The sequence below is a fragment of the Rhinolophus hipposideros genome, assembly GCF_964194185.1.
Source record: "Rhinolophus hipposideros genome assembly, chromosome: 5".
Lineage (NCBI taxonomy): Eukaryota > Metazoa > Chordata > Mammalia > Chiroptera > Rhinolophidae > Rhinolophus > Rhinolophus hipposideros.
The window spans coordinates 1658489-1679084 of NC_138051.1; the positions used below are offsets into that span (position 1 = coordinate 1658489).

At 55.6% G+C, this 20596-nt stretch overlaps 1 protein-coding gene across 10 annotated transcripts in view; it reads right to left on the reverse strand.

Moving 5' to 3' along the window:
• Positions 1 to 20596, reverse strand: part of LINGO1 (leucine rich repeat and Ig domain containing 1) — a 188795-nt gene that overhangs the window by 65368 nt on the left and 102831 nt on the right. For all 10 annotated transcript variants that reach the window (XM_081047886.1, XM_081047894.1, XM_081047897.1 and 7 more), the window contains one exon: positions 6803 to 6971. The gene's annotated coding sequence lies outside the window, so the exon portion shown is untranslated. The remainder of the gene's footprint in view (positions 1 to 6802; positions 6972 to 20596) is intronic.

A 20596-nucleotide genomic window follows, 5' to 3' on the forward strand; every position in this document is an offset into this window, starting at 1 on the left:
CAGTAAGAAACGGGCAAAAAGAAAAGAAGAATTGGCAAAGGACATGAGAAGTCCATTCACAGAGTAGGAAATACAAAAGGCCGATAACTGCATGAAGCGATGCTCAGCCTTGCTGGAAAGAAGGAAAGTGAGGGTAGACACCACAGCGAGATGTCTTCCTGGATTGGCAGAGATTTAAAAGTGTGATAATGTTCAATGCAGAGGGTGGTGTGGGGAAATGCCACCGCAGACACCACGGCGGGGGCCTAAACTGGCCCAGCCTCTTGGAAGAGCAGCGTGGCACTGCCTCCCAAAGTTTAATAAGCACACCCTGCACCCTCGCAACCCCACAACTAGAAATCTACCCCACAGAAAGGCGTACGCGTGCCAGCAAGCTATAGGTATATATATACACAGGGATGTTCACTGAAGCATTATCTGCAAAAGTGAGAAGTGGAGGACAGCCTAAATATCCATCAACCCAGGACCAGTTACTACGTGCAAACAATGGCGTGTTAGGCAGTGATTAGAAACACACAGTAGATCTGTGTGCCGTGACACTGACAGATGTCCCAATATACTGCTGAGTGGAAAGTGGAAGTGGTGGGGTAATGTGCACAAGGAGATCCCATTTCTTTTAAAAAATAAAATACAATAAACACGAGGTGTGATCAAACAATACAGTGAATGTTTAAATAAAAAAAATTATTACGGTAAAAGACGCATTGCCATTAATCCCCCTCCAAATACTCCCCCTTGCTTTGAAAACAACTTATCCCATCGTTCTTGCCACTTTCTGAAGCAGTTCTGGAAGTCCTCTTTCGTGAGTGTCTTTAGTTGTGCTGTTGTGGCTGCTCGAAGTCTTGAATCATTTTTACTTTGGGGAAGAGCCAGAGGTCCCACGGGGCCAGATCCATTGAATAATGGCACAACATAATGTTTTTATTGGACAGAAATTGCCGTACACCAAAAGCGATGTGTGACACAGAGCGCTGTCATGATGGAGGGTGATTTACGGCACACTTTAAAACACACCTTCTCTCAACCGTAGCTCACACTGATGGCACCAAACAAGTTGAAACTTGTCACACACTGTTACTAAGGTCCGACACGCCGCCGCTTCCCACATTGAAGATCCCTGCCTTTCCGTTGGATGGCACTCGGCAGCAGCATTCACCGTATTTTGTGATCACAACGGAAAGGCTCCGTGTCACACACCACTCCTGGTACAGCAATTTCTGTCAAATAAAACATTACAGTGTGTCCTCATCCACCTTATTCACCGGACCTGGCACCATGCGCCTTCTGGCTCTTCCCCAAAGTCAAGATGATTCAGGACATCGAGGCAGCCACGACAGCGCAGCTAAAGACACTCGTGAAAAAAGACTTCCAGAGCTGCTGTAGAAAGTGGCAAGAACGATGGGTAAGTGTGTTTGAAGAGAGGGGAAGTAATCTGAGGGGGATTAATGGCAATGTGTCTTTTACTATAATAAATTTTTTAATTTAAACATTCAATGTATTTTTTTTATCACACCTAGTACGCTTACAAAGGCAAAGGAAAAGTTCTGTAAGGAGATACACCAGATCAACAACAGTGGGGCCTCGGCAGAATGAGATTTAAGGGCAAGGAGGGAACTTTCCTACTTAACAGGACACACTTCTATGTGTATTGTTTCAATGTTTTCCCATGAGCAAATATGGCTTTTACAGTAAAAAAACAAAATAAATAAAAAATAGCCCATTCCATGGCCCCTCACAGACTCCTCGGTGTGGCACCCAAGGTGCCTCTGGACGAGCTCTGTGCCCGTAGCCCGTGGTCCTCCTCATCCCACTCTTGCCCTACGTTAGCCGTGCCCAGCTCCCTTGCCTGCCCCCAGGCTGCCTCTGGGCCTCTGCCCACATGGTTCCCTCTTCCCAGACAGTCCCTTCCTGCCTTCTGTGCCTCACGTTTCAAGTCATTGCGCGTGTGTCCCCACTTTCTGGAAAGCGTCTGTGAGCATTCTCCCACACACTGCCTCCAGGCCCCTCCCATAACAGTGGTGACAGTGCACATTCCCGGGAGCACACGTGTGTCCACGATGGGGCTGTGCTCTGTGCTTTACATTGTACTGACTCATCAGTCCTCACAGCAACCCTAGGAAGGTTTGTCATCACCTCATTTAACAGATGAGGAAACTGAGGCACAGAGAGGCTACAGAACTTGCAGAGCGTACGTGGAATCAGGTGAGTGCCCATGCAGCCCTACGCCAGCGCTCAGTGCACGGGGCTGGAGTCCCCAGTACCTGTACCTGCTGGGCTCCAAGAGGGGACTGTGAGTCCCAAGGGTGGGATTTGCCTTGTCCCTGCCTTCAGAAACTAGGCAGGTGGGGAGCGTGCACAGGGAGCTCTACTGGGGCCAGAAGCCAGCCCTCACTTCCACCCAGCCAAGGTTAGGGTAAGCGGTTGGTCTCCTCAAGGGTCTGGCTGGAGGGTGAGGGTGGGGACAGCTGACCTAGGACTGCGGAGGAAAGAGATAGGTTTGTGAAGATGCAGCCCCTCCCAAGGCAAGGACCCCAGCAATCTCCTGCACACCTACTGTGTGCTAGGCTCTGGGGGTAAGTGGCCAGGAAGTCAGAGACCAGGGAGGCCCCTGCCCCTCACACAGCTGCAAAGTCAGACAGGGAGCACAGGCACCTAAGAGGGGGGCAGGCAAAGAGCTGTATGAGGGTGCTGAGGGGACAGCCCGGCTTCCAACCAGGGTGAGGGCAGACTGGGGGTCTCCATGAACAAAACGGCATTTGGGCCATCCTAGACGGATGAGAGAATCTGGGCAGACGGAATTAGAGAGGGGAGCTCCAGGGAGCTGGAACAGCTTGAGCAAGAGCCTGGGGGTGGGAAAGTGTGGGGAGTGCTGGGAGGAGTCAGGGGTTTTGGCAGCAGCACAAGGCAAGTAGGGAAGCAGCAGTGGGGGAGGGGTGCTGGGAGCCCTGGGAGAGGGAATTGCCACAGGCCAGGCAGGGACAATCCAAGGCTGTGGCTGGGGCCTAGCGTCCCATCCCATCGTCCCATCCCATCGGAGCTTGGCTGGCACTCTGCCTTGCAGTTCGCTGTGTGACTATGTCCTAGTTCCTGACCTCGGTTCCCTCGTTTGTAGAAAATAATGCACCTTCCCAGAGTGTTGAGAGGATTGAATGAGACATTGTTTGCAGCCCCTGGAACCCAGGGAGGGTAAATGAACATACCTGAGAGCATGGCCCGAGGAGACAGGGGTAGCTTCCTGAAGGCATGTGCCAGTGTAGTGTGAACCTGGTGCACAGGCCCCGACCCCCACCCCGCCAGGCCTCCCTTGGAGCGTAAGTATTCAAATACAATCCTTGTGTTTAAGGTGCAAATTCAAGGGGCCAGCCTGGTGGCTCAGGTGGTTGGAGTTTCGTGCTCCTAACACCCATGCCCCCATGGGCCCTCTACAGCTAAGATTGTGAACAACGGCTCTCCCTGGAGCTGGGCTGCTGTGCGCTGCAGTGAAGGCAGAGCAGCCTGTGGCCAGCGTGAGTGGCCAGCAGCCTGCGAGAGCTGCTAATACCACCATGGGCCAGGGAGCTGTGTCCTACACAACTAGACTGAGACACAATGGCTGGAACCGGAGTGGGGGGGAGGAAGCAAAAGAAGGGGGGAAAGCGCAAATTCAAAATAATGTGACTTTAGACTCTTCACCTTAAAGAGATATTAGAGGTAGAGCCTCATAGAGAGGTCCCTGCCTTTCTCAAGACCTCAATTGGTGGTTTCTCTAGGCCTGGTTATTCAAAAAGGGCTGGGCCATGGAAGGAGAGAAATGGGAAGGGTGAGTGGAAATCCAGAGGGTGGGATCCAGAGAGGGGAGGAGTAGGATGAAGGAAGCAGAAGACCCTCCTTCCTGGGGCTAGTGCCCTATTTAGCCAGGGACCCCTGATTCCCCCACTTCAAGTTGGGGTCGGAAGCCATCGATGCCAGTCTGACTGGCCCCGAGCTCAAGCCTCCGGCTCAGTGCCCAGGCTGTGTTCACCCAGGTGGGGATGAAGTAGTCGGTAGCAGAGGAGCCCCACCGCCCAGGGCAAGTTCACTGGCAGGAACAGCAGTGTGCTGACCTGGTGGCAGCCAGACCTGGGGACACACCCCACCAGGAAGCTACAGGTGAGTCGCATCCTCAAGTCCTTACATCTCTGTTTCCTCGTCTGTGAAATGGAGAAAATGCCTTTCGTGTGAGGTAACATTTCAGCCTAGTGCCTGGCACACGACCAGCCCTCCCCCTGCTTTGGTTCACCAGGAGCTGAGGGTAGCCTGGGGGAGTCAGGGCCAGTTCTTAGGGGGGAATCACTCACCCTAGGCCCCCAGCCCTCCATGGGTGCCACCTACCCCATCTCCCCCCTCACTGAGACCCTGACAGCCCCCCCCCCCCACCTGCTGCCAGAGGAAAGCTCTAAGTGCAGATCTGCAGCCCCCAACCCTCTCCACTCTGATCACTCGCTTGTCACCTCCCCCACCAGCCCTGTGGGCAGGGACAATGGCTGATTCATCTCGTCCACTCCAGAGTGTGGGGCTCCATTCCGGAGTCCTGCCCACAGGCTGCTGAGCCAGCAACAGTCCTCTCCCACCCCGCACCTGTTTCTCTGTTCATATCTCCATGGCAACGCTAGGTTCAGTGTGGGGCTGGGGTCAGGGCTCAATGAAGGAAGTTTTCTGCCACCCCTTAACCATGAAGGGCTCAGGACTCTCCCCGGCCTTACCCGTTGCTTAGAAAACAACATATCCTGCCCCTGGGGTGCCGGGGCCTGTCTTTGGGATTCCCCACTATGCCCACCCTCGACCCTGTGCTCCACTCCAGACAGCTATGCTTTGTCCCAGCCACTGCCTGACCCCAGCAGAGGTGGCTCACGGTGGGAAGTACATCCGTGCAGGCCTAACTGGCCTTCGGAAACACAGCAAGAATGGTCAGCCTTCTGCTATGGAGGCATTCCCCAGCCACGGAGAAGTGGACTGTGGGTTACCTCAGGTTCTCTGATTACCCACCCCAGGGCCCCCATTCCATTAGCCCAGCTAATCCAGTGCCAGCAGAGGTAAACCCAGGTCTAGCTGAACATGCAGGTGAAGCGTGGGCTACGCCATCCAAATACCTCCTCCTGTCACAGTGCCTGAAAGCTTTCCTTAGTGCTCCATGCTCTAAGCCACCCTTGCTGACCCTCCTCTGAAACCTCCATCCTGGGTGGAGCCCAGGCCTGGCACCTGCAGGGCTCAGCAATGGGAGCTGAACCAGAGATTGGCCTGAGTGGGGATCAGAGCTGGGCTCACTTCTGAGAATGGTAGTGCCAGGGCAGAAGGCTGCACCACCCCTCAGCTCCCACCCACCCAGCCAAGCCCCCCACTGTCTCTGCCTACTACTCTCCAACCAGAAGGTCAAGTTGGTTTGCTGGCAAGACACATGGTTCTCATTTTAATTAATTAAAGAAAAATCTAATCACTGCATTAAACTTCTCATTACTCCACTTGAATACCCGTTAAGTAAATTTAATTATCAGAGGATTGGGTTTCTCAGCCTCTTTCATTAGCTTCTGATAAGATGGGAGGGGGGAGGGAAGAGACGGGCAGCAGAATGATGCCATTCCTGGCCCGCGAAGGGCAGGGTGGGCACTATGCTAGAGCCACAATGGTCAGGCTTTGCTGTCTCCCTGGGGACAGACTTGGCCTGGTCCTGGGGGAGACCCCCACCCCAGCTGCCCCTAGGACACAGAAGGCCTAGCATTTGGCTGCAGCTGGCACTGAATGCTTCATTTATGACCACTCTTGGTTATTTATACCCCACCTCCTTCTAAAAGAGTTTGAGGCTGCTGAGAACAGCACAAGCTGAAAAATAAGAGAAGAAACAGGAACAAAGGAAAAATGAGGGAGAGGAAAACAAAGCCAGAGGCAAGGCCACTGCGCACTTGCCAGAGCGCACTGAGCAGTTCTCAGAAATGGCCTGCAAACCAGCTATGAGCTTCCTGGCAGCCAAGGCAAAGAAAACAGCTCACTTTGGCACTGATGCAATCAATAACCAATAGAGTATTCATGAGGAAACGCACACTGGACCTTGGTCCTTCCATCTGTAGAAAGGATGGAGCTGGAGGATGGACTAAAGAGATAACCACTGGCTGGAGCAGCCAGCAAAGGCTTTCTGGAGAAGGAGACCTAAACTGTGGGGCAGTCTGTCTCCAACGATCCCATGGGGGGCACCTTCTTCCTGCAGCAAGACCCCATGCTTCCTGCGGGAAATGCCCTCCCTTCATTATTGGTCACACAGCTGGGGACTGACAGACCCTGACTCCCAGCCCGTCGGTGTTTGCAGGCCCTGTGGACACAATTAAGGATCAAGGTGATGCAAATCTTGCCAATAGGGTATAAGAGATCGACTCCAGGAGATTTTATTTGTTCTGTCAAGAAAGCAGATTTTATCCTTCTCCACCCCCAGATTTAAACCTGGAAGAATGTTGTCCCAGAAATTACTGGCAGACATCTTGTGACCACATCCTGTGAAATGCGACTAGGAGTAAAGCCATCACCGAAGAAGAGCAACGGAAGGATACAGACAGAAACCAGATCCTGGTCGCACTGTTTGAACCACTGGACCAAGCCCTGCCTGAAGCCCATCCTACCTCTAGACACCAGTTACATGAGGTGATCATTTCATTTAATTGAAATAGATTTTTTGCTACTTGCAACCAAAGGGATCGTGACAGATAGTGTTCAGAAAGGTATCTTTCCTGTTCCAGGGGCCAAAATGGCTCAGGTATCCCCAGGAGCCAGGGAATGGGTAGGGTGGGGTGCCACCTACCGTGACTGCTACTGTGCCCTGTTGAGTCCTGAGGCTCGAGTCCCCTTGGGCCAGGCCTGGGTGAGGACGAGCTGGTCCAGGGGCTGGGTCAGGCCAGAGCCCTGGGATGCGGGCAGCAGGTGGTGTGGCCCCACAGGTTCAGGGCAGCCAGGACCTAGCCATGGGATCCCTGGAAAACAGGAGAAACAAAGGTGAGCAGTACGGTTCATCTGGGGACAGAGAGGCATCCGGGCACGGGGCAGGGCAGACGGTGGCCACGCCTGACAAAGGGGAGACCAGTCAGTCAAGTTGTCTTTACTTCCTCACTGCCCACTTCTTGTCTCGCCCATTTACTGCCCCTTCCCCCGAGCCCTGTGCTCCTCCCGGAAAACCTCCACTTTCCCCCAGGGAAAGCATTTGCAGCAGGCCTGCCCTGAAGGGAAAGGGAGGTCTGGGGGCAGGTGCCGCTGGACTCCGTGTGCTGCTGCCAGAGTGTGAGTTTGGAGGTGGGGAGGCAGGGGCAGCGTCAGCCTCCAGCATGTGGACAGCTTCTCCCAGCTCTTCCCCCAGCGAGTGCCCAGAGGTAGGCCAGGCCCGAGGCAGCCAGTGGGCCAGGCTGAGTGAGGCCTCCATCTGCTTTGATCTCTAGTCTAGACTCCTAAAGGATTCCTAGAGCGAGTAACGCCTGACCCAAGAGAATGGATGGTGGTGTCTCAGGCGTGGGCAGAGAGCAGTGGAGACCCTCCGAGTGCCCGTTGAGGAGGCAGGAGACCACCTACTCTTCCTGCATGCCAGCCTCCCTCAGGCACTGTCCCTGACTGGGGGCCAGCCTGTGCAGGGCCCACACTCTTCGCCAGCTTCTCTCTGAGGCCAAGCTGGGACCTTTAGGGAGAGAAATGGATGTGGCTACTTCACACTGAGGACACTTTCAGAGTCCTGGCCCCTGGAAAGTCGCTTCGCCCCTTGAGGCCCCTAAGGAGTCCTCTGCGCGAAGGGCCGCTCGCTTTGCTCTAGGCTCCATAAGGCCTGACAACAGAGCCCCAGAACGCAGCACAGTAAGTCTGGCTGTCTGGCTAGAACTGTCTCTAGACCAGCACAGCCCACTGGAGCTTTCTGCAGCTGGAAATGTCCCACGCCTGTGCTGCCCAATGTGCTAACCACTAGCCACAACTGGGAGTGTGACCAAGACACTGACTTTCCGCTTTATTCATGTATACTCCAACGAAAACAGCCACATGTGGCTAGTGGACAGCACACCTCTTGCCTATCCCCTGGCCACAATACATGGAGAAAACTGAGGTCCACAGAGGGGAAGGAATTTGCCCCTGGGTCACAGAGCAAGAGCATGGTGAAGGCAAAACCAGAACCTCGTTCCTCCACCATCTAGTCCCAACTCTCCACAGCACCCACTGCCCTTCCCACGGTGGCCTCCTGTTCTCCCATGATGCTCAGCACTGTCATGCTAGATGCCTTGTTTTCCCCATCATGCTTAGCACTGTCACCTGGGTGTGTTGCTGCCCCTCTACTCATGCTGCTGCTCCTGGAGCAGGATATCAGCCCACCTCTGAAGGGACCTCCTTCTTACAGGGGCTGGCCTGTCTCTCAACCCCTGGCAAAGCAGCCTCGATGAATGTCCCTGAGGTCGCCTGAGGAAATCATCCATCAGAGGGGAAGTGCTCTGGCACAGAGCTGTCCATTGGAGGGTTATTTATAATAGTAAGATGTTCGAAGCTGCCTACACATACCACAATAGAGATGACAAAGTGCATCATGACAACTCTGCTCGATGGAATATTACACAGCCATTTAAAATGATAAACACAGAGCTAGTCAGCAACACATAGCAATGTTTACCTATCAATACTGAGCAAGAAGACTAAGGAAATAGATGAGGTGGGAGCTGGGTTGCCGTGGTATACAGGGCTCCGTGTTCACAGAGCCCACTCACATCCTTTACCCTTGGACACACTGCAACATTGTGGGGTCCAGGTTATGTGACATTCTATAGGTGGACGGGCTGAGGTTAAACGGGCCACACACCTACCCCTGGTTACGTGGGGAGCACAGGCAGAGTCAGGGCTTGAGCTGCTGATTGCTGGCTCCAAGGACAGATTCCACAGCTGGCTCTTTGTGCCAGGATGGTGGCATTGTGGGTGCCCTTTCCTTTCTAGCTATTTATTCATCTTATTTAATGAACACACACACACTCAGGGCTAGGCACCTTTCTAAGTGCTTAATAAATGCTGACTCATGCACTCTGCACAACAACCGTAAGAGGGAGCAATTATTAGACTCATTTTTTTGGATAAGGAAACTGAGGTACAGAGCGATAAAGTACCTTGCCTAAGGTTCAGGGTCACTTCTCTGTCCCATACATTCTGCAAGGTTCTAGTGTTGCCCTCACAGGAAAAGGGCAAGGGGCAGTGTGTGTGTGTGTGTGTGTGTGTGTGTGTGTGTGTGTGTTTTCCATTTTTAATTTCCATGGAAATTCTTTTTGTAGCAATTGAAAAAAAAAAGTTGAAGAAATAAAATAAATGTGTCAAAGTTTTTTAGAAAACAAAAACAAGCACACACAAAAATAAAAATGTATCAAATTGAAGCGACAGATGCATGTAAGACACCTCGAATGTGACCACAGGCTCCTCCCGGCAGCCAGGCTCCCATCTCCAGGCTTTTCTGCTAATTTCCTGCCCCGGACCACTCCCCCTGCCTGGGTGAGAACCTCACCTCAGAGGGCAGGGGGGCGGCTATGTGTGGAGGTGGGCTTCAGGAAACACCCCATCTCCCTCGGCACAGCGCAGCAGGCCAGCTGCCTGTGTCCTCTTGCCACTGGCAAGGACTGACGTCAAGAGGCCATGGCATCCAGGCCTCTGCCTCTGGCCCCAGGCAGCCCATTCCACAGGTGGAGCAACTGAGGCCCAAAAGCTAAAAGACCTCTACAGAGGTCACATTGCTACTGAATAGGGAAACGCGTGTGTGCGCACATGCATGTGCGTGCACATGACCCACACGTACATGTGTGTGTCTCCCATGCATGCTGTGCCTCAGGCCCAGGCACCCCCAAGCCTATCATTAAAAAGCAGGTGATGGGGGTAGCGGTTAGCTCAGTTGGTTAGAGCGTGGTGCTAATTAACACCAAGGTTGCCGGTTCGATCCTCGTATGGGCCACTGTGAGCTGTGCCCTCCTCAAAAAAAAAAAAAAAAAAAAAAGCAGGTGATTTCCAGCTCACGCGAGCGTGCACAAACATTACTTTATTAACTGCCACTATATATATCCACGATTGTATTATCTGCTATTTCTCCTTTACATGTTTCTGTGTTATTTTTCATTCTGTCACCAAATACTTATTGAGCTCTTACTATATGCCAGGTGTATTACAGGTTCTGGGGATTCTATGGGGTACAAGACAGACAACTTTGGTGCTCTTATGGGAACAGGGCTACAGATAGTAAGCAAATGAATAAACAAGATAGTTCCAAAATGTGGTATGTGCCGTTAGGATCATCAAGCCTGGTGCTGTGAGATAGAGCACGTGGGCTGGGGCTCGGAGTTACCTCAGCTAGGGATCAGGAAGGCCTTCTGCAGAGGGCACACCTAGAGCAGGAGGAGCAAAGAGCACAGGCGGGAAGGAGCCCAGGTTTCTGAGCAGCAGCAAGCAGGCTGGGTGCCTAGAATAGGTGGGCAGAAATGGGGGCAACGGCAGGAAACGAGGCTGCAGAGGAAGGCTGGGCCCTGGGGGTGGAGGGAAAGGTTTTGGATTTCATCCCAAGTGCAATGAAAAGTTGGGGCGGGGGAGGGGGTAAAAGGGATGGGCTATGATGTTTACTTCACTGTGACGTTCCCAGGGCTGCTGAGTGGAGCCTGCATGCAAGGGGAGCAGGCGTGGGAACAAGGGACCAGCGTGTGGCTGTCTCAGGACAAGGAGACCAGGCTCAGCCAGGAGGAAGCAGGGACAGACCAGATTCGGCGTGAGCTATGGCAGAAGCCGTGGCAGGTGGCTGATGAGCTGGATGTGAGGGAGGGGTAAGAAAAAGGCACCAAGGATGACTCCCAGATCTTCTGCCCCAGACATACACTGCTTTTACCACAGACGCCCCCAAATCAAACGTAACTGCTAAAAACATCACATCAGATGAGCCACCCATGAAGACTGTCACTCCCCCCAATTAGTCTCACACGGAGCATCTTTCTCCCCAAGGCCCTGCTCTGTTCCCTGGCCCAGTGGGTGGTGTGTGCGGAGGGGCAGAGATGGGGTACCACCCTCAGGCTGACAGGAGGCGAGACTGTCCAAAAGCCAGGTCCGGGCAGGACGGGAGCGGGCGGAGCGGCTGGCTCGGAGCAGGGCCCCAGCACGTGCGGCTGGAGGGCATGCCGGCTGAACCCGTGAGGCAGCGAGGGGCTGGGTGGGGACAGCGTCTGGGCAAGCGTGAGTGTGAGGGCGGCGTGGGTGACCCGGCTCTCCCGTGCCGGCAGGGACCTTGGGTGAGCTATTTCACTTCTCGAGGCTTCGTTCCCTCATCTGCAGGGTGGCAAGCACAGCCCTCCCCCACAGCTGTGATGAAGAATCAATGAAGTATGTCAAGAACCGGTACTCATTCACATCCGCCCCCTTTTGTTTTAAAGAGGGCTGTAAAAGCCAGTTTGGGCTTAGACTACTGAGTTTCACGTCCATTCTAATAGGAATTCCACACGTGCTGCACAGAACACCAGGAAAGACAACGGCGCGTCACAGGAGCTCATAGCCAAGTCTTGCCAGGTAGCAACACGTCCTCTCCTGGCTGCTCGACGCCAGCAAGGTCCTAGCACATCCTTGGGAGGAGACAGACAGCTGGCCTGGGTGGCCCAGTGGGGAGCTAATAACCAGCAGGCATGGCAGACTGGCCCCCAGGGTGGATTCTCACTGGTGTCGGCAGGGCTGCTCCTTGGCCCTGCCCGCAACAACTTTTTTGGCAGAGACTAGGATGGAATCTTGAAAGTAGGTCCAGCTGGGGGAGGGTCAATTAGGGAGGCAGGGTCCCCTGTACAAAACCCTCCACTTGCCCCAGAAATGGGCCAAAGTGGGTAAGAGAGAGTTAGTAGCATATGGGTGAGTCCTGAGGTGGTTCCCAGAGCCAGCTGCTCAGAGTGGCAAGGGAGCCTGTGTCTGGGTGAGCCAGCTACTCCAGCTCGGCAGATGGTGCAGCAGCTCCTGACAGCCATGCCCAGTCACTGCTGTTTCTGTCCAGAGGTCTTTGATGAAGTGAGGTCTGCTCACAGGAGCCTTGTCAGAAAGAGGTGGGCCTGGAACGCATGTCCCCTGGGGACTTCAGGTCCCTGACAGAGACACTTGGCATTTATGGGCCCAGAGAGCATAGCTAGGTCCAGCGAGAAAAGATTTCAGGGAGACAAATCTCTGTTCAGCATTGGGAGTAGTGAGCTCCCTGTCTCTGGGGGTGTGCAAGCAGAAGTCTGGGGACCATGTATGTTGGGTTGAGGTTTGCACTAAATGGGAAAGGAGGTTGCTTTCAGCTCTGAGTTTCTTTAATTTTATAAACATATGAATCAGGCTAAATTGTGTAGATCAAAGCAGGCACAACAAAGCATGAAGGGCAGGCAAAGTAATGCCCAGAATGATAGTCATTATCATTACTACATTATAGATCACAGAACACTCCCATCTATTCTCTAACTGGATCTTCTGACCAACCCATGAGGCAGATAGGGCAGACTGAAACCCCATTTACCAGATGAGGAAACTGAGGTCCGGGGACAGAATGGGACCAGCCCAAGGTCCACAGCACATCAGCCTCAGATTCTCTCTATGGCCCCAGACCTAGGGACCTTCGCCTCCTGTACCTGGGGGTGCAGTCCCAGCCTAGAGGGTTTCACCTCCCAGGTTACACAGACCCTGCTCCTCCACTCTCTCTCCTTCCCCTGGGAGTCTTGCCACATTCCCTCAAGTGGACTCCATTACAGCAGACACTTAGCTACACCCAGGAAGTGAACTCAAGGAGAAGGGCCCCTTCCGCTCAGTCTCATTCTTCCCCTCACACCTCCACCCACAGGCAGCTGTGACCAGCGGGATCCAAAGCCCACCTTGCCAAGCACCCCTCCTGACTACCTTCCCTTTCCTGGCCAGAGGAGCACAGAGAGCGTCTGGGAAGGAGAGATGAGAGCGGCAGGAGGTGGTGTCTCCTCAAGGGAGACTGTGGCCACTGAGGCAGAGCAGAATGCTCTTGGGAGCCGAGCGGCAGCACCTCACTTTACAAGTGAGGAAATGAAGGCTCGAAGAGATTAAGGAACTTGCCCACATTCAAAATGTTAAATCGAACAGAAAGAGCTTGTAAGTCCTCACATTTGAACCCAGGACTGGATGATTTCCCAAGCTCCCTGTGGCCTGTGCAGAAGTGCAGGCAGCTCGAGGACCACAGGAGGTGGGGCGGGGAGAGGGATGAGAAGGCAGGGCAAAGACAAGATGCGCAGAAGAAACAGACAGACTGACTAGTGGACCCGCAAGGGCCTCATGATCAATGGAAGGCCACCAAGTGTCACCTCTGCTGCCATCTGCCCAGCCTCTGCCTGCCCGTGCCTAGTTACAAGGTCCAGCTGTCTGGACTGCCCACCACACCCACCAGCCCCATGTGGCTGAGCCAGCCAGGTGTTCCCATGCCCACGGACAGGGAGCATGGTCGGTCTGTCCCCAGAGCATGCAGGGTTTAAGGAAGTCATTCAACTGAATACTTAAGAAGAAAAATACTTTTTTTTTAAGAGAGAGAAAGGGAGCAGGAAGAACCCACAGGGGAAGGGGAAGGGAAGGAGGGAGGTAGAAACCACCTACCCCATCATTTCAGTCAAGGTCACAGGCACGGGTGTGAGGCAGGCACAGGCAAGAAGCCTTTAATCCCAGAGTTCAGGCCAGGAAACTAAAAGCTAGAAGCCAGTGCATTACTGCCCTGAATGATCCGTCGGCTTCTATTAGGCTAAAATCTCTGTATAATGGAGAATTATCCTCTGAAAAGGCAACGGCCAGCCTCTCCACGGAGGGGGTGCGAGGCACAAATCTCTCATCGTGAGTGCTCTCCCACGGGGTGGGGGGGAACAGACCCACCCGGAAAGCCACCCCTCATTCTTCCACGTCCCTCCTTGAAGTCACAGGCAGCAGCTGTGACTCCCCCTCACTCCCCCTCACTCCCTCCTCGTAGGAGCCCGAAAAGACGCCCGCCCTGGTGTCGACACTGCCTTGGGGACAGAGTGAGCCTGGGTGAGTCCCTGAGCCTCGCTGAACCCCATCTGTTAGACGGAGCTGATAACATGCATCTGCGGGCTGTGCCAGAAGGTAAAAACCGGCCAGAGCCAAGCCCAGCAGAGTGGGCCCCCAGGACAATTTTGCCTGCACTGCTCTGCCCGCTGGTGAAGGCCCCCACACGGCACCGCCACCTCCCCAGGAAACCCTCCCATGGGTACCTCCTACAGCAGAACCCCACTTTGCAGGCCCACCCAGTCTCTGGCAGTTGGGGTGCTTCAGCCTGAGGCGTTCCCTCTGAACAGAACAGCATTCCCTCTCCAAGCCCCTCGCCCCAGGACTGGGCACACGGGACTCTGCCCAGGTGTGCGGGCTCTGAGGCAGGGCTGGCAGAAACCTGGAGTAGTCCACTTGGTGCACTGAAGGGTGACACTCGGGATGGCCGTCAGCAGCAGGGAAGCGGGGCCAGGAAGCCAGAAACGCCAGGACCGAGTCTGTGAGGGCAGAGTGTGCCCAGAACACCTGCAGGGCGGTCGGGGACAGGGTGGAGGCGGGCTCCTGGCACAGTGCTGAGACCTTGCAGGTGCTGGGGCCAGGGCGGCTCTCAGGGCTCACTGGTGGGGAGGGGAGGGCACGGCCCAAAGGCTCTAGCTGCGTGGGGCACAAGTGGGGAGGTTCTGCAGACCCTCAGGGCTCCCATGCCACTGCTGGCCTGTGGTAAAGCCCCAGGACAGCTCAGGACCAGGGCCCCTCACTGCAGGCACAGCCATTGTGCTGTGGGGCAGACAGCGGCAACAGGAATGCTGCGCTGAGGCAACCCCAGGACAGCGCCCAGCCCAGTGGGACACTCAGAAAGGAAGGCTGCCAGGGCAGTGGGGAGGCGGCTGTGCTGCCCACTCCCACTGGCGGCCCAAAGATCCAGCCAGAGTCCCCACAGCCTAGTGACTCAGTCGGCCATTCAGCAGATGCTCCCTAACGCTTTCTGTGAACTAGAGGAAAAAGATGCCCAAGATTCTGCATCAGGGAGCTTGCGCCCAGTGGGATAAGCAGGGGATGGGGCACAGGGAGCTCTCACTGCGTGCGAGGGGAGCCCAGGATGCTGTGGGAACAGGGTGGGGCATCCAATCCAGGCTCGGGGGCCAGGGACGGCTTCCAGGGCAAGGGGTCTTTGAGAAGGGTCTCAAAGGAAGAGCAATTGGGTTTGGAAGCACTGGGCAGGGGGCAGGCAGAGCGGCTGCCTGTGCCAAGGCCCAGGGGCATGAACAGTGGGCTGCACAGGAGGACCTGTGTGCTCCACTGAGGGGTGTGGGAGCCGGAAGGCTTTAGAGGACAGTGACATAGTCCGATCTGTGCTTCAGATAAACCATCTGGCTGCCACCAGTGGAGGACAGGTTATATTAGAAGACCAGAGGTGGGGGAGCCAAGTGAGGACGGAGGCAGCGGCCAGGGGAGAGCTGATGAGGCCTGAGGTGGGCACACGGATGGGGAGGAGGGGCAGATGGGGAGGCACGCAGGAGGCAGAGCCTGCAGTGAGGACAGAGGCTGCCACTCCGCAGCAGCAACACCCTCCGAGCACCAGGCATGCTCATGCCCACACCACACTGCCCACGCTGGCAAAGCCCTTTAAACTCACCAGTTACTGTGGCCTGCACAGCTGAGGTGGGGAGGCCAGGAAGCAGTGCATTAGTTCATTAATTCAACAGAATTCGCTGAGTGCCCACCCTGTTCCAGGCATTGTTCTGGCCCACTCAACAGGAGGGGAAACTGAGACCCAGACGTGCTGCCCAAGACGTTCCACAGCCACATGGGGCTACACCGAGTGGCGGCCCAGGGCTGCTGTCATCTGTTAGTGAAAGGTGGCACAGGCTTCTGCTATGGCCTAGAAAACTGTAGGAGTGACGTGAATGGCCACTAGCTTGGGGGACCCAGAGATCCTCCAGAGCTGGGGAACAGGTGTCAGTGTGTGCAGAAGTCAGACAGAAACTAGACAGGGAGTGCCTGGCAATGGGGCTGGGTCAAGGTGGGGGCAGGGGAAGGAGCGGAAGCCTCTCTTCCCCCCAGACAGGGGTAGGAAGCCAGAGACAGTGTGAGGTAAGTTCACGGTAAAGGGCGTGGATCTCCCCCATGGGCCTGAGGGGCACAGGTGGGGAATGGCAGGAGAGGGAGGAGAGGGAGAAGCACACAGCAGGGCCAGGGGGGAGAGAGGTCGGGGTGGGCCCAGCAGGAGGACCCTGAGCTGGATGCAAGGAGAGGGGGTACAGGGCTGAGCTAGGGGAGGGGCAGAGAGCAGGGAGCCCCAGCAAGAAAGAGCAGACCCCATGCCAAGCAGGTGCCCCATGCAGCGGTCTCAGGCTGCCCTCCGTGCTCCCACTGCCACTGACGGGAACCGCCCAGCCTGCTCCCCTCCACTGGCTCCCCTCCAGCTCCCTGTCTGCAACGCAGGCCTCAGGGGCAGCCCCCACCTCTCAGGTGGTCAGGCCCGGCACGTGCACACGCACGACTGTCCCCTGCCCTCCCTGGTGGCGGGGCCTCTTAGAGCCCAGTCTTCACAGCACCCCCAGTGCCCCCACACTCACTTTTGTTCTATTAGCTTTTGCTGACCTCAGTTTCACTGCTAACCAGCTGGTAGTGATGTGAGGTCAGAATTCTGCCCACTGGACCTGGTGGGGAAGGGGCTGCGAGGAAGAAGGGCACGGCAGACGCCCAAGGGAGCAGGCGTGAGGAAGCAGCCGAGGCCAAGGTCCCCAGGTCCTGCTCTCACCACACACATCGCACTGCTCGATAATTCAGCAGGCCAGCAGAGCCGGGGTGGGGACACCACGTGGAGGGTCCCTGGGCAAACAGGCATCCTGGGCTAGGCCTTCTCACAAAACCCACAGTCATGTGAGCTGCTCCTCCAACCTAAGCCCACCCTCCCTAGAATCCACCCTACTGTGTGCCAGACTCTGACCACACTACAGCACAGGACAGACACTGAAGTAATCAAAAAGGAGGAAGAGCCTGGAAGGCTTCACAGAGGTGGTGGCTTTTCAACTGCTCTGGGCCTCAGCTTGCTCTTCTGTGAAATGGGACCACAGTCCTCCTCTTCCTCCTCCTCCCCTCCTTATGACTACTAATGTGAATGATATATAAGCATTGGGGCACTTGCTCTGCGGTAGGCTCTGAGAGCGCTTCGTGCCTAGATAGACTGAGATGGAGCTCAGCCCAGCCTGTACCTCCTAGACTCCCTTCTGCTGGACTGGCTAGTGGAGAGCTGACGAGGTGTGGGCCTTGGGCCAGCTGTAGGCAGGGTGGTGGGCGAGGTGGGTGTCACTAGTGGCCACAGTCTGCAAGTTGCCCAGTGTTTCAGCATCACTCCAAGTGGACACTCCTGAGCATGGGTGATTGTGGTGGGGGCGGAGGAGGGAAAGTTCCAGAGCCAGGTCAGAGGCACAAGGGCAGAGGTGATGAAATGCCTGTGCTGGCGGCTCAGTTAGGCCCCCAGTGTTTAAGACACTGGTGCTGAGTGTGGCCTGCACCTGCAGCTTGCTCCTCCCTATCTTCCAAGGGCCAAGCCACCCAGTGGCAGGCTGCAGGAGTTCTCAGGGGCGCAGGAAAAAGAGCAGCAGTGGTCCTTGCCATGTATGTCGCCTGCACTGACACTGCACCACACGGCGGGCGGTATTATTGCTCCCAGGTGACGAGGAAACCAGCTTCAGGGCACTGTGCCCCTTGCCCAAGGTCACAGATGGACAAGGCTGAGCTGGGATCACACCGAGAACTGGCTAATGGACAAGGAGATGCCAAAGGCTGACAGGGCTCCTGGGCTGAAGTCGGAGGGCGTTTCAGGCATAATCAGCAGGCCTGGGGAGGTTTTTGGGGGTGGCCTCTTCCAGGGCCTGGGGGGAGGTGGGGGCTGTGAGGCAGCTTGACAAGATGAGATAAGAGGCAGGGAAGACTAAGGAAGGTCTGTCCTTTGGTTTCCAGTAGCCCTCTGCCCAAGCCCACCCCTGCCTGAAAGCATTCCAACTCCCTGGTGAGATGGGGCGCCCAGGAGGCCTTGAGAAGGACCTCTGTGTGGGGCCAGGGGTGAGGCTGTCATTAAAGGCAGGTGACAGCTCCGCCCAGAGCTAGCACAAGGCTCTGTGGGCTGAGGCCAGTGGGGGGGGAGGGAGGCGGGGGTCAGGAAGGCCCAAGAGAACAGATCACAGTGTCTGAACTCCAATATCATTTCCTTTGAGTCTTCAAAGGGGTTTAGTTCCACAAGGCCCTGAGCCTGGGAGAGGGGCCATCTAGGATACTGACGATGGGGGGCAGGACCCTGAAATCAGGCCCCCTCCTCTAACACACTGGTTTTTGACACAGGTGTCTTCCGCTTGCTAATCGCCAGTCGCCCCATTTGCAACGTGAGGTATCCAGGCCTAAGGGCTGGGGAACACTTAAGGGGGGTGGAGACGCCCCAGACAAGTACCCCTTCCAGTGCGTGTGTCGACAGCACACAGGCTGGGTGCCCAGCGTGGCCCTCCACGGCCTCCCTTTATCCTCTCACCAGGCCATAATGCAGGGCTCATGCTCTGTCTTCCAGGCGCACAAACTCAGGCTCAGAGGAGAGAAGGGGCACTCCAAGGAAGGGAGGGACGGAGGAGGGGGAAGGAGGCGGGAGGGAGGGAAGAAGTGGGGAGGGAGGGGGGAAGGGAGGGAGGACGCCAACCAGCCTTTTGGTGCTGTTCTGTGCAGCACCCTGGTCAGCTCCTGGCTGCTGACCTCCTGACCACCACTCAGTCACCTGCTCCCCACACACAGGCACCCTTAGCTATGCCTGCTTTTCCCACCGCCCTCTTCCTATCTAATCTTCACCAGCTGCACACATCTGTCCTGGGCTCTGGACATGGCTATGATCTGTGCAAACAGCACTGAGACCTAATGGAACACTTGCCCCCTTTTGCTTCTGACTTAAACCTCTTTCTCTCGGCAGCTCCTTGAGGGCAGGGGACTGTCTCGCACGCTCCTTCCTATGCCACAGTCTGGGCACACAGGGGACGGGTGGAAATACTGGCTTTGGATCAGGCAGAAGTGGGTGGAATTGAGCGGGAAAACTCTGGGACCAGTGTCGCCTGCACTGACACTGTGCCACACGCAGCAGATGCCCGAGCAGGGACATTAGAAGGCCCTGTCATCTCGGCGTGCAGATGAGCCAGACAAGGGGCTGCTGCCTCTGCTCTGTCAGCACAGCCTGCCGCTGACCCCCACTCAGTGCCCTCCTCCTGGGACTTCACTCAAATTCTGAACTACTTCTTCCCGTGAAATTTTCCAAACAACTAACAAATGGGCAGATTCTTATCACTGAGAAACATCTGAGGCTAGCAGAGGGCTCAGAAAGGCCCAAGAAAGCAGCTTGGAGTCCCACTATCAGAATGTGATTCCTCTGTGTGCTCATGAGCGTTCAGTTTCCACAATGGTTTTGAGCCGGGGAGCAGGAACACCCAGGAATACTGGCATTCCAGTCCTGGGTTCCGGTCCCTGTTCTCCATTAACACACTGTTTCTTGGCACAAGTGTCTGCCCTCTGGCCCTCAGTCGCCCCATCTGCAGCACGAGGTATCCAGGGAGGCAGCGTGCCCTCTCCACACCACTTCCTGGAAGCAAAGGAGGAAAATGTCTGTAGAGGTGATGGCAGGGGTGCTGGAAAGGATCCTCCAAAGCTCCCAAATCCAGGAATCATGATGACCAAATGCCTCCAGGGGGCTGCCAATTCCTTCACCCTCTTACCAAGGGCAAATCCACTCCCAGGGACACATGGGGTCCTGGAGACAGACTCCGCCATGCCAGGCCGCTGTGAGGGCAGGGCCTCCCTGCAGGCCTCAGACCATGGAGGAGGGTCTCCCAGCCCATCCTCAGGCCCCCAGAGAGCTGGCCTACCCAGAGAGCTTCAGCCTGCGGAAAGCTGAACTTACGGCCCCCAATCTCCATGGAAAGGGGACTAAAATTACACTGGGGGACCTGGGTAGGATGAGCTCTGCTGAGGGAGACGAGAAGAGGTAAAGGGAAGACAGCTGGATCCTGGCTCGGCCTGAATGAGTGCAGAAAGGCACTCACTTTGAATTCCAGTTTCTATAAAATGGGGGAAATACACACAATACAGTGCCTGGTACAAGGCAAGTTTTGGAGGAACTGTGGACATTATGACCAGATTCCTGTGCCAGGGCTGTGCTTTTTACATTAAGCCCAGAGGGCGTGAAGTCAGACTTGAGCACTTGACCAACAGGCTGCATGGGGAAGGTGGAACCTGAAAGCTAAGGGGCAGTGAGGAGGTCAGAACCCAAATCTGACCAGACAGCCAGGCTGAGCACTGACCCTGGTCATACATTGAGCCCCGACCCTGCTCACACTGAGCCCCGACTCTGCTCACATACTGAGCCCCGACTCTGCTCACACTGAGCCCCGACTCTGCTCACACTGAGCCCCGACTCTGCTCACACTGAGCCCCGACCCTGCTCACACACTGAGCCCCGACCCTGCTCACACACTGAGCCCCGACCCTGCTCACATACTGAGCCCCGACTCTGCTCACACTGAGCCCTGACCCTGCTCACACTGAGCCCCGACCCTGCTCA